The sequence below is a fragment of the Octopus bimaculoides genome, chromosome 7, assembly GCF_046866305.1.
Source record: "Octopus bimaculoides isolate indiv1 chromosome 7, ASM4686630v1, whole genome shotgun sequence".
Taxonomy (NCBI): Eukaryota; Metazoa; Mollusca; class Cephalopoda; order Octopoda; family Octopodidae; genus Octopus; species Octopus bimaculoides.
Window position 1 is genome coordinate 104584062 of NC_142934.1, and position 14333 is coordinate 104598394.

At 35.2% G+C, this 14333-nt stretch overlaps 1 long non-coding RNA gene across 1 annotated transcript in view; it reads right to left on the reverse strand.

Moving 5' to 3' along the window:
- The window catches only part of LOC149134869 (uncharacterized), an 8604-nt gene extending 5910 nt beyond the window's left edge, over positions 1 to 2694 (reverse strand). The window contains exons 1-2 of the long non-coding RNA XR_016242471.1: positions 2161 to 2694; positions 95 to 210 (exon numbers count right to left, since the gene is read on the reverse strand). This is a non-coding gene — a long non-coding RNA (uncharacterized LOC149134869). The remainder of the gene's footprint in view (positions 1 to 94; positions 211 to 2160) is intronic.
- Positions 2695 to 14333: the final 11639 nt, after the last annotated feature.

Below are 14333 nucleotides of genomic sequence, written 5' to 3' on the forward strand. Positions count from 1 at the left end.
ACTTGTCTTTGTTTGTGCAATCTAATCAGGTTCAACTGTGCTTCAGACAAAGAAAATTAAATGCCTGTTTTCTACATTTTAATTTATCACTTACTCTTTTCAATCATTAGACTTCGGCCGTGTTACAGCTCCGCCTTGAACGGTATAGTTGGCCACAGTACATTCTGTCTTTTTACCTGGGTTGGGTCTTATTTTGTCGCTCTCGTTTAACTGAAACGATAAGTTATAAGGACGTAAAAAAACAACACTTATTTCTCAACGTATGTGTATGACTGTGGGTATGTAGTCAGAATTTAATTTACATGCGGTCATTTATATAGCATATCCACCTACACATCCAATTCTTAAGCGCGTAGTTATATGTGGAATTTCTATGTGTATTTGTGGCTTAGTAACAATGAATATACAACTGCTAATATATTGTTTATATCTATTTCCAAATAGTTTTATTCAGACAGTGGGTGACCTCCATTAACAGCAAGAAACAAGCAAACATTATCATTATGACAACTTTGTTATTAGAAAGCAAACCATAAGTGAAAACCAGGCAACTCTAATTCTGTTTAATGTCTGCTTCAACTAAAATCTTCAATACACCATCGTAATTAAATTATTTTCCTATATTAAGCATTAATTTACTGAGGTCACTGAAACTTTTACACTATTTTTCCTTTCTGTTACCTGAGCCCAATATTTGAACCTCTAACTCGTCCTCCGATCTGCTAGAAATAAATGCCAAATGTTCCTCATATTGTCTTTTTAAAGCAGTATATATATTGTGTAATCCATCCAGTTTATACACTATTCCCGAGAATAAGGTGTGATGGTCATGGCTGTAATACGCTATCCGGACTAAACTGTGGATACAAGAATAATAATCATTATCTTACCGCATACTCTGACACCAGTATTTTGTTACAAAAGCCTGCAACACATTGAATCGCAAGCAGCGCCATTCGATTTCTGTAATTTGAAATTCAATTTTGACATGTTAAATTTTTTCTTATATATATATGTGCTTGATTATAGTTTGAGTGTGTACATATGCGGTGGCTTGGTTGTACTGACGCTGTTGTTTAAGTGTGCGTTTGTTTGTGATTAGCAGTGTTTTTGAAAGCGAGGTTGAAGATGGATTGTTAAATTTACGAGAAATCCGTTCAATATGCAAGGGGAAAATTATATCTCTATAGCGACGTGTGAAAATGATACCCTGATAGTATGGAAAATCTATAGCAAGTGTTATTCGCAATAGCATGTAATTAGTAGTGATATCTGGAACATACACTAATAGATATAGATTTCAGCTGCATTTTCGATATCTAAATTGTCCAACTTATACCATACCACTCTCTTCCGACAATATATTCTGCTATATTTCAAGATAAGAGTTAAGAGATATGTAACACATTCACTACCATTAAATGATAATATGATGATCGTCCCACCGTCAATATCGACGATGAACATTGAGTTGTCCGATCAACTGAACTGAATAAATGAAACCATATTCCCATGCTTATTACTGGGGGTCGGATGTCTCAGTCACAACCGCCATTCGTCGGCACAGACTACAGCACATTAGTTTCGTCTTCGAGTTATTTTTTTCGGAAGGAAAATATTCAGTCAGCTCGATGATCTCTTTCAGTCTGTATTACTGTCGTGATTGATACCATTGGAACTGTGCCTCTTTGCAGGCATGCACTATAGACAATATAGGCGCAGGCGTGGCTGTGTGGTAAGAAGCTTTCTACGCTACCACATGGTTCCGGGTTCAGTCCCAGTGTGTGGCACCTTGCGCAAATATCTTCTACTATAGCCTTGTGAACGAATTTGGTAGATGGAAACTAAAAGAAGCCAGTCATACATACATATATATATATATATATATATATATATAGGAGAATATACGAAAAAACAACAACAGACGAGGACAGGTGGTGTAAATAACAAAAGGATGTATTAGTATGACGCTCGGGATTACGGAAAGTCTTTGACGTTTCGAGCTACGCTCTTCAACAGAAAGAATACGGAGACAAGGAGAAAAACACGGAGAAAAAAAATTGAATAGTGTTCGGTCAACGGTCAATCATAATAATGGCTGATCATATATATATATATATATATATATATATATATATATATATACATATATATACATACAATTGCGTTTGTGTATTCGTTTTGCAGATATTGTTGTCTTTGAGGATGGTCATGTTGCCAATTTTAGCCAATGAAAACACACACACTATTTATTCAGTGTTCGCTTGCTTCAGTTTTGTTTCATATTAATTATATTTCGGCCAGAGTTCTTTCGTCATACTTCTGTGACCTCATCATTGGTCTTTTGCTTTCTTCCTTCTTTTTGTATCTCTCCTTCGTAACGATCTGCCATTTTGAGTTTCTGTTGTATGTGTCTTTATTTGCGCATGCGTATAACCCTGTGTATGGCTATGTTTAGTGTGTGTGCAGGAATGTTTATGGTGCCTACATTATCAGTTTTCTCTGTTTATTCACGTTCGTTTAATTTGATTTTATTTATTTTTTTATTTGTTTTTATCTACTTACTTTTTCTTTGTTTGTGTATTAAAAGAAAACATAAGTAGATAAAAACCAATAAATAAAATGAATATAAAAAAATAAAATCAACGTGAATAAACAGAAGATACTGATAATGCAGGTACCATACACATTACCACACACACACTTACCAAACATAGTCACACACACATGCGCAAATAAGGACACGACAGGAACACAAAATGGCAGATCGTTAGGAAGACATACAAATAAGAAAGAAAACAGCAGAAGACTACTGATGAGGTCACAGAAAGAAGTGTGACGAAAGAACTCTGGCCGAAATACGATTAAACTGAAGCAAGCGAACACTGAATACATACTGTATGTATTTTCATTGGCTAAATTGGCAACATGACCATCTCCAAGTACAACAGCATGGCTATGGAGCATAGACTGACTGCAATCTCCCCCCGCCCCCACCAGTGTAGCTATGGAAACAATAGTAACTTCGTAAAGGTGTGTTTCACTGTCACTGGTTTTAAAACATACTGGACTCTAACCCGGAATTCACTCCTCAGGATATTGCTAGATACTAGTTGACCATAATTCAGGTTCATTTTTAACAGGTATTGTTTTTGCTCTGTCGGGTTTCTAAAAACACACCTCAGTAGGCAAGCCTAGCGAGGGACTCAGTTTTGCCACCGATTTCCGAATACGGAACAGTTTTCTCACTGTTCATTCCATAGATATGTGTACGCTTAAAGAAAATTGCCTGTATCAAGTGCATTTTCCAGTCACATTTGCATAACGACTGCAAACGTGCGTGCTTATATTCTTTTGGTGGTGCATTTATTACAGCTGTTGTTGAATACTTACATATTTAGTCCGTGTATTGTAGGTGAAGTTGTAGAGACAAATTTGAATCTCCCGCTTTTCTTTCATCAACAGAACTCTCCCCCTTATCTAACATTTTTGCGTTACACTTCCTAGAAATTTATGTTGAAATGTGTTGTACCCACTTGAAATTTAACGTACTAAATGCACTGATTACGTGAATTCAGAATGAAATGAAGTAATACATTACATTGCATAGAAAAAGAACTACTTAAACATGCTAGTTCTAGAATTAGAACATGACTGCGGTTATCTTGAGGAGAGGAAAGCATACTGGAGCGAGATAATTAGTGAAGAAGAGGAAATTCTAAAAGAAATACACTTATATGGATAGTTTCACAATGATCTCAGACTGGGAACAGTCATGGTACGTTTGTGAAGTGAATCCGGAGTAGAGATTCAAAGAAGGAATCGGATACTTTGTCTGTAGGTGTTCAAGATCAGGTTCTAAACATAGGTCCAAGTTTAAAGTTATTTCTTCCACCAATTCAAGTGGAAAATACTGATCTATTTATAAGCAAGCTAAAACGTGTCAAGAGTGTGGACACAGCAAGAATACTAACACTGTTGTGGTAGGTTTTGTCGCCCCTTCCATTGGATTCATTGTAAAATAATGTATAGACACAACGCATCAGTCAAATAATACAATTGTGCACAAGCAAAGGCAACAAGTAATCTCATTGATCCAACACTTCTCTGCACTGTTGAGAATATCTCATATTCCTTGAAAGATACTTTCTGTCTAACGCCTTTTGTCATGACTTACCTCTTAATATTCTATTATTTTATTCTTTTATATACATCAGGCATAAGGCCATAGCCATGTTAGGGCACCTCCAGTCTTAGCATATTTTCAATCATCATTGGCTTTTGGTGATGGAGTGAGTTCTATATTGCTGACCTCTTTTGAGTTTCTTGCCGTGATGTAGGTTCATCTGAAACTATCTACCACTACGCCATGTAGATCTCTCAAATGTTCTAGCACGATATTAGATTGGCGTGGACTCTTGAATCCTAGGTTATTGCAGGATATGGTCCTCACTCTAGACGGGACGGCTGAGACTTTTAGAACATGAACTGATGTCCAGTTTTCGAGCTGTTATAGCTCTCTATGCCACAGTTTGGTTCTAATCCCTCTAGTTCTAGAATATCTGTCCAATCTTCGCTCCAGGAAGTAGTAGAGTCGTAGCTCATTCAGTCTCCCAGTAGCTCAGCTACTCCATTAATGCAATCTTCCTGGTGTAGATTTTTTGAACTACCTCAAGATGCGCTATCAATTTGGCACTGTGGGGTGACCACATTTGAGAACCTATAGTGTTTCATTTCCCTTTTGTCGATAAGGAAGTCCAGGTGGCTGAGAAAAATGTCTTCCATTTAACCAACAAAATTTCCTGGCCCCCTTGTCCTGAAAGTTCTCAGAATCCATCTGGACATTTGCCTACACATTGCCATTATCTTAGTGATATGCACGTTAAACAATGCATTGCGTCTCATACTGATCCTCAGTTTACGTAGTATGCAGGAATCTGAAATTACTGCTCCTTTTGGACCAAAGTATCTTTGTGCCAAGTTAGCATTAACTAGCTCATAGCAGTTGGTTGGAATTTTCTTGCATTTATATATGGCATTTAGGTTTATCGAACGGGTTCTTGACCTCTCGTAATATTTTTTTGTGCCGTCAGTATATCTAGTAAGTGCTGTTGTATGAGTAACTGATGGCATATCCGAACTAGCTACCATGATCAGCATTGGCTCCAAGACAGTTTCCAGAGGCACTCTATTCGATATTACCGTCTGCTGTTTCTTTTTTTTTTTTTTTTTTTTTTAAAGAAATCATGTAACCACTTTCGCAGTTTGTGTAAGGGCTATGGTGCCGAAGTACTCATCAGGCATATCTATTTACAAGTGTTCCAACGGAGTTGTGGAAACATATTTTGTATTGAATATTCAGTATTTCACTTATCCTATAGGTGTCTGTAGTCAATGAACCATTTTCTTCCTGCAGTGGCCCTATGCAGAAAAAGAAACAACAAAATATATTATTTTATATCATACGATACAATGAAATAATATTATTGATTGTTTCAGATGGGTAATAGTGTTATAACAAGTCGTACCTAGCACATGACCCGATAGTTCTCAATGCAAAGTAAAGATAATTACGTAAAACACAATATTGCATATAATTCAAAATTACGAAATGTTCCTCATCTCTACTGAAGAGATGTGGGTAGATAGAGAGAATAATTAAACAGGGTATATAACCAGTAAGATAAATCAACGAAAAAAATAATGATAATAAATTGTTTAATTATCACAAGTATGAATAACGTAGCGGATATTACACGGATATTACAAAATGTTAATAGGTTTCGCAGTAAAACGGAAAGGGGAAACGAAAACTGTGGCGAACTTCTAAAATAAGACTGTCCCCTATGTTACGTAATTCATCTCAAATTCTTCTTTAATACCCTGAATACTAAGGTAAATTATCCTTTTCTAGATATCATTAAGGTTGCAGGTGCAATATTATTTAGAACATAGAGAAGTGGTACAGAATATTTGTTAGAATATTATGAGGAACTAGCGTAAGTAAACACATGGAAATACAGAAAGCGAAGGTAACAGACAGACGGTACAATGGAAAATGATAGCGTGACAAGCTGCTTGTGTGTGTGTATGTGTGTCTGTATATCTGTCTGTCTGTCTGTTTGTCTGTATAAATGGCTGCATAATCCCCCACAGAGATACATTGTCCTATATACATATATACCTGTAGATATAATTTCGTGCATACATAATTCAAGATGTAAATGCAGATTTACACAATTTACCAAGTCGAGTACTAAACATACAAGTTAAACAAAGAGCTTGGTATAATCAAAAACATGCCTTACACATTGAAACAGATATGTCCTCGTATCACTAAGCAGGCAGGCATACTTTAACTCATATTATAAATACTGATATCAACTAACCTTTCACATTTGTACGCAGCTAATTCACTTGAAAGCTATTTAGCCAAACCCGTCACAATCCAACCATGTACGGTTTTTAAACGCAACCATTAAGGTCCCGAGTATAAAAATACGACAATGATCTCTTTTCGCATTTTTTTTTTTTTGTTTTCTTCAACGACAGCAATATCAATTACTTTGTCGGTATGTCACCATCATGTCTTCATGAGTTTACCCCCACCATTTTCCATTACACAAACAGGAGGCATGAATGATTTATAACTTGATATATTTGAATATAATGAAAGACGGTGGCAGATTTTGTTATCGTCAGAAAAGATATAACTTTCTATCTTTTTATCTATATATCCATCTATAAATATATGTGTGTGTGAATGTGTGTATGTGTGTATATGTATGTATGTATACATATATCATATATATATATATATATATATATATATATATATATATATATAACATAAAGATGGAAAGATAGATAGTGTGTTAGGGAAAGAGTGAGACAGAGAGACAGAGAGACAGAGAGACAGAGAGACAGAGAAAGAGTGAGAGCAGGGTTATTAACGATGGAATCAGTATTAACGTAGTAGCCATCTTTATATTTTGCATAACGTTCATATAATTTACGAACGCCATAATAATGCAGTATCCGCATTGAGAAACTATATTGTGTAGACGTATAGTGCTAAAAAGCTCAGAAATACAAAACAGCAGACACAAAGGTACCCTGTGCTAGAGATATAGTTGCTAAATGTGTGTTTTACTCTTCATCATCAGCAGATATCCACTATCAACGTATACATAAGTTGATAGTGGCTACCTACAGCTGATAAACCGCAGACATACGTAAGTGCGAGATGGTATCTTAAGACGAATACTGTAATACTATGGCGTTCGCAGAGTATATCCACGTTATGTGTTGTGTATGTGCGTATTATGTATATGCATGCATGTGTGTGTGAGAGAATGCGTTTATATCTATCTATCTATCTATCTATATATATATATATATATATATATATATATATATATATATATATATATAACAAAGATATTTTATTAAACACGAGTAGTAATATAGGAAAAATAGAAGTTGAAAATGTACTGTGAACAGTTAAAATATTTTTATTAATATATTTAAAGCTTTAATCGGTTTCAATGTTTGAACTGATCTTGAAAAAGTTCAAGCAGAAAGACGAGTCTTATGTCGCAGCTGTCATGCTTCTGACTAGTGTTTCAAGCTTGCCCCATTTTTATAGGGAGTTTATGGCTCAAATTAGTATATGATTTGGATAGGATTTGATTGAAAGAGGATAGTCGAATCGCTGGTCCTAGAAATTTCTGTACGTGCCCCGCTACGTCCATGTATTAGTATTGAGTGACAATGTTTAGCGTCGTAATTTAAGGCTGATACATTTGACTGAAGAGGTCCAAACAATCATTGCTCTGAATGCTTTCTGTCAAGTGTTTGTAGAGAATGGAGACGTGATTAAGTTTATTAACTTTTGGACGTCTCCCTCTACGTTCATGCCTTAGTATAACGCGACAGTATATTTTGCGCCTAAAAAGAAGGCCGATACGGTTGAGTGAACATGTTTAGTTATAATCAAGTCACTCCAAATTTAATGTGTCTGGTGGGAAAGTGGAGAGTATTCGCTTGTATGGAGTCTGGTGGCTAAAGTTTAGGTTGTTAGCTGTGTAGCTTCATTATGATACGTGGCAGAATGAATTTTGTGTGTGAATAGTTATTTGTGTATGTACTCTGTTATGTTTGTTAAGTCTTGGCTTGTACATTCCTTTGAAAATATTTTCTTTGTTTATCCGTGCTTCATCTGTGGTTTTCGCTGAACATAGGTAGAGTGGGAAGATTTGGAATTTAGGTGACTTATTTTTTGAATATATGTCTATGTGTCCACTCAGAGGAATCTGTCTCTTACTGGGGTCTCGTATTTGTTGTTGGCGAATGGTCAGTCTATTTCTTAGAGTAAGCTTAGTTTGATTTATATAATCTTCATTACATCTTTGACATTTTATAGGGTATATCAAATTCCTTGACTTTTTACGGTAAAAGTCTGTCCTGATTTCAATTTGCATGTTGTCTTCAAAACGACTGAATCAGGTCCCGTAAATGGGGTAGCCACGCATTTTGATTCTTGGTGTGGGAATTGTGGAAGGCAAATTTAGCACTTGTGAGGAATTTTTTGAGGGACTTTCATTATCATTTACTTTTAATTATTTTGTGTATTTCGAATGCTCGTTTCATTCTTGAGTCATTATATTATTGGGATGTCCTGGTAGATAATATTTTAAAACTCTGTACTTTTTGAGTTGTGTATTGTTATAAAGGATAGAGTATTGGATGTATCTAAACTGTTTTTCGTTTTTCGATGTCCTTCGATATTTATCGCTTTGACACTTTCTATTCCGTTCTCTATTAGTATTAATGGATATTTTCTTTTAAGTAGTAGTTGTTTTATTTCCTGGACCTTTTATTACGCGTTTCATAGTTTGAGACAATTTTGCATATTCTTCTTGCAAGATTAAGGGGATATTATTCTGCGTGTGTGTGGGATAGCATGAGCAGAACAGTAACTATTGTTTCAAATCTCTTTGTTTGTAGTGAATAGGTTTCAATATTGTTATCTCTATTGATGCTTCGTGTATCCAGGAATGGTAGTTGAGTGCTACTGTATTCCATGGTAAAGTTGAAATCATTGCTTATGCTGTTGATTAGATTTTTGAAATCTATAAGTTGTTGAAATGTGTGCGTCCATAGGATTAGGCAGTCATCTAAGTAACGTTCCCAGTTTTCTAGTACACATTTGTGGAAGTTCAAGTACTACATTAATTTAGATTGTTCATATATCTGGACATACATGTATGCCATGACTAGATTGGCGTAAATCGGAGCAACTTTTTTCCCATCACAAACCCAGTCATTTGTTTGTAAATATTGCCTTCGAAGTCAAAAAAGTTGTTTTTGAAGATAAACTTTAATACTTCAGTGATGAAACTCTCTTTAATTCTGTCCGGAATTTCATGTGGGAAATTTTCAAGCCAGAAATTTATTGCCTCTAGTCCATATTGGTCTGGGATTTTGATATAGAGATTTACTACATCAAGATACAATAGTTGTATCATTGTTTATGAAATTTGGGAGATGGTTTAAAGTCCAGGTCGTCCTTCACAAGATTTGGCATGTATTTTAAAATAAGTTTCAGTAATATGCCAAAACAGTTGCTCAGTTTGTGTGTTTCACAGTTCGGGCCTGCTACGATTGGTCTAAATTTAAGGACGGCGGGATATCGTATGTTTATGCAACTTGCAGTTGGTTATGTATATGCATTCTTAATAGTTGGATGCTTATGGACTTTTGAGAGACCGTCGACGTAGCTAGTCTTGCAATCAAAATGAATGAGTTAGGCAGTCACATTCTTTGTTAAACATTTTTGATGTCTATGAATGAGCGTGTTGAGTTTAGTCATTGTCTTTGATTTTTGGTAATTGTTTATTTATTCGTAGTGGGTCAAATCTTGTAAGATCGATAGTATATCTCTTTTGTAGTGTTCAGTATCGATAATAACTATAGAACTTCCCTTATCTGCCTCCTTGATTATAATGTCGTTATTCTTTTCTTTCTCAGTTCATGTATAACATCCCTTACCTTTCGACAGGTAAAGTTTTCCTTTTATTATCATTTATATATCCGAAGACACTTTCTCTGTTAACTTGTACTCGTTTGCACATTTGTTGTTCTGGATTGTGTTTGTTTCTTTCTCTAATTGCCTTTAAGTTGATATTTCTTTATCCGTTGCGTATGTCTTCGGTCTTGGGGAAAGTTCAGTCCAGTCGGAGGGAAAATTTCTATTCATTTAGGTGGATTATTTTGTGTCAAAGTAGTCTTGAATTGTCCTTACGGAACTAGTGACTATAACTCCACATGATTTAATCAGTTGCGAATGGGATTTGTGGATTTTAACTTTCTTCGGGAATGTGTTCTCTGTTGAGTAGTCGATTTTGAAATGAGATTCATAATTGGAGAACCAAAGAGCACTTCTCTCCCACCGTTGAAGAAATGTTAATTCCTCGTATTCACATTTGCCTCTCCGAAGTTTACTATTGTTTTCTCGGCCTTCATATGCATGTGTGTATTTGTGTGTGTGTGTGTGTGTGTGTGTGTGTATGTGTGTGTGTGAGAGAGAGAGAGAGAGAGCGAGAGAGTGTGTGTGTGTGTGCGCGCGCGCTCGAGCTTGTATTTGTCTGCAGCGTGCTTGACACGTAAGTAGCGCGGTTCGGCAAAAAAGACTGAATTCGTATTCAAAGGTATGTACTGGAATCGATCTATTCCACTTAACCTTTCTAGGTGGTGCCAGAGAATAGTTGCAGCCGAATGTCTGAGATACTTTAAGGAATTACAGACTTTAAAAAATGATTATATATATTAATGAAACTGCCATTCGTGCAGTTTTCTCTCTCTCTTTGTCTAATATAAATTGAATCTCGTAGTTTTATATATGCAGAACTACATTAATGCTAAAAATGATAAAATAGTGACATATGAAAAGAAAATGAAAACAATAGTTAATTAAATTTTATAGATTTATAGCAAATAGTGATATAACGTGTAATCATTTATTGTATAGGTCGAAAGCTTAAAATTGCTGAATGTGAAATTTAATTTGCTCATGTTATATTCGTGAACCATACTTCCTTACCAATATTATACCATCATCAATTTCTAGTGATTGCTTTCTCGTATCCTAAGCCTCATAGGGCCAGTTACTCGATTTCTATGACATGTAAGTGTCTGAGATCATAATATGTACCACTTGACTGAATGAAATAGAACAACGTGAAATGGAATATTTTGCAACAGGATACTACTTACCGTCCATAAATACAATAAAATCATTAGCTTGTTTCTCTGAATTTGCATTGATCTATGGCCATAGTTTTCTTAATCCAAACCATATATACAAACCTATCGTGTACATCTATTGACTCCGAGATTGTGTTCCCATGGAATTGAAGATTTGAATTACCATGAAACGTTCTGAGATTAGTCTGTTAATTAAACAGCGCTTACACACACACACGCACGCACACACACACACACACACACGCACTCACGCACGCACGCACACATACACACACACACACACACACACACAAAAATATATACATTTTTTTAAAGCCTAACAGAACTCTCAATTTCATGCATCCTTATTTTTCCAACTATTATCTACATGGATTACCATTGAACTTTAAAAGCCCAAAGACAATATATATATGCATTGGTATATTTATTTTTTTATATATTATTTTTTATATATCATTTTTTACTTTTTTGTAAAAAACATTTTCATTCTCCCTCTTCTTGAAAATTTGCCATGCAATGAAAGCCGGTTAGAATTCTATATTAAAATATGCTTTCAGTTTAGCATTCTGCCTTATTATTATTTTTCATTTTCCTATTATTTCTTCACATGCGGTTAACACAACCCCACTATTTACTGACTTATATATATATATACATTCCAAAATGTAAAAAAATGTGGATTGTTGGCGATTCCCCCCCCCCTGTCTTTCTTTAATTTTGGACTTTCCTGTGTCTCCTGTTTTTGAAGAAACGTAAGATAAACTTTCCTTCCTTCCCTAAGGATCTTATTAATACTTTGCATGTGCAAGGTCCTTGCGTTTTCGTTTTTGCTCGTTTTTTCTCCGTTTATATATATATATATATATATATATATATATATATATATATATATATATTGCACCTAGGGCAATGAGTATTACAGGAGTTTCTGTTAACAATTTGAGACGATATAAGAAAATGAAGTGAATAAATATTAGGCTTAGACACAAAAATAAATACCGGAGTCGATCCGGTCAACTGAAAATATTGGCCATGATGGGGCACTGCCTGCATGATTTTCAGTTGACCGGTTCGACTCCGGTATTTATTTTTGTGTTTAAGCCTAATATTTATTCACTTCATTTTCTCATATCGTCTCAAATTGTTAACAGAAGGTCCTGTAATACTCATTGCTCTAGGTGCACACCATTTTCCCAGTATTTGGCACAAGACCACAAGTTTGGCAGAGACATTGATGCATGAAATGGATGGCAGTACATGTATCATGCATTGTTGTACAAAACACTATCCGATAACAATGAAAGCACAGTTGACATTGTGGCTGTTATATCTTGATACCGTAAATGGTCGTAACTACACGACGTTCTGTCATACCGCTCCCCTGTTAATATGCTTCTAATAATGTTCCACAGAAACCATTTCTATTCAATGGGGTTTTTTCACCATATTTATTAGTGTGTTTATCTCAACAGATAAATATTTATGACTATAACTACAAGAAGCATAACCACAAAAGTACCAAATAAAACAAATTGTAAATGAAAACGTTTTACGTATCCTACCACAAGATATTTCATAGATGAGTTTCATTTTCAAATTTGTGTGATGGTCCTACATGCGAATGCAATAAGATCGAGCGCAGCCCTCAAAAGATTGACTTATCTGTAAATTTTAAATTGAATTAGACTAAATATATGAGCGCATGTGGTTAAATGTGAGTGTGACAGAATGAGAACAGACATCATATGAGAAGTGAAATGAGTGATAAGCGGAGGAATAAAATCAGATAACGGATAAGAACCTACTTTCAAATCAGACAACTTTCATCAAATGTGAGAGGTCAGACGATAAGTTTTTCATCACGCATGATATTGTGATGGTTGAGACAGGGGCGGGGTAACGGCTGTCAAATGCGGATAAAGTGAACTTGATAAAACGTCGGTAAACGTACACACCTACCCACCTTCACGCATACTCGCATAAATTTTCTCTCTCTCTCTCTCTCTCTCTCTCTCTCTCTCTCACCCTCTCTCTCCTTCTCTCTCTCTCTCTCTCTCTCTCTCTCTCTATATATATATATATATATATATATATATATATATATATATATATATATTGATATATATATATATATATACACACTTACATACATACATACATACATACATATATATATATATATATATATATATATATATATATATATATATATATATATATACGTACGTGTGTGTGTGTACACACAAAAAAACTGAAATTGATAGATATTTTGAGAGATATACACATGTGTGTGTGCCTCTATATATCTATATCTCTGTCTATATCATTAGGTCACCTAACACCAACAGCGAAATGATGTGTCTTGCTGACACCAAGTCACACTTGGCTACACACACATACACACACACACACATACACACACACACACGCACACCCACACATACACATCCACACAAATCCACAACATTTACATATTCGTTTTCTTTTTTTTATTTCCATTTACTTACTACACTCCGTATTTTATGGCCAAACTAACACTGTTATTTTACGAACGATGTTTCTTGGAGAGTGAGTTTCCTGAAACTAGATTCACATGAACCTAAGAGTTTATTTACTTTCCTTCTTATGGACAGATGTGTGCGATCCTAGTACGTTTTGCGAATACATATTGATTGGTAACCCATTCAGTGCTAACTCCATCTAGAAACTGTAAATTTTGGCAGCATGCAACGTAGCCCAATGCTGGATTTACATAGCTTTCGTGTAACTTCTAATATTTTCCTGGGATAGATTACTGCTGCTCATAATCGGTATATGCAGTAATATATATCAGGAGTGTCTCCTTAAATCTAGGGTGTGTTTAAGCTGTTGCATAGACCATATTCTTTTGCAGCACTGTTGAATTACCTACAATAATCTTGACACTTTGAGCTGGAAACATGATTTACAAAGATCGCTTTCCAGTTGGCAATATGTTCCTTAATTCTGTTGTCCTAAGTGTTCTCCATAATTTTAGTCTTGTTCCCATCTCACTGTTGTGTGTATAAACGATGCGTCATTAATAA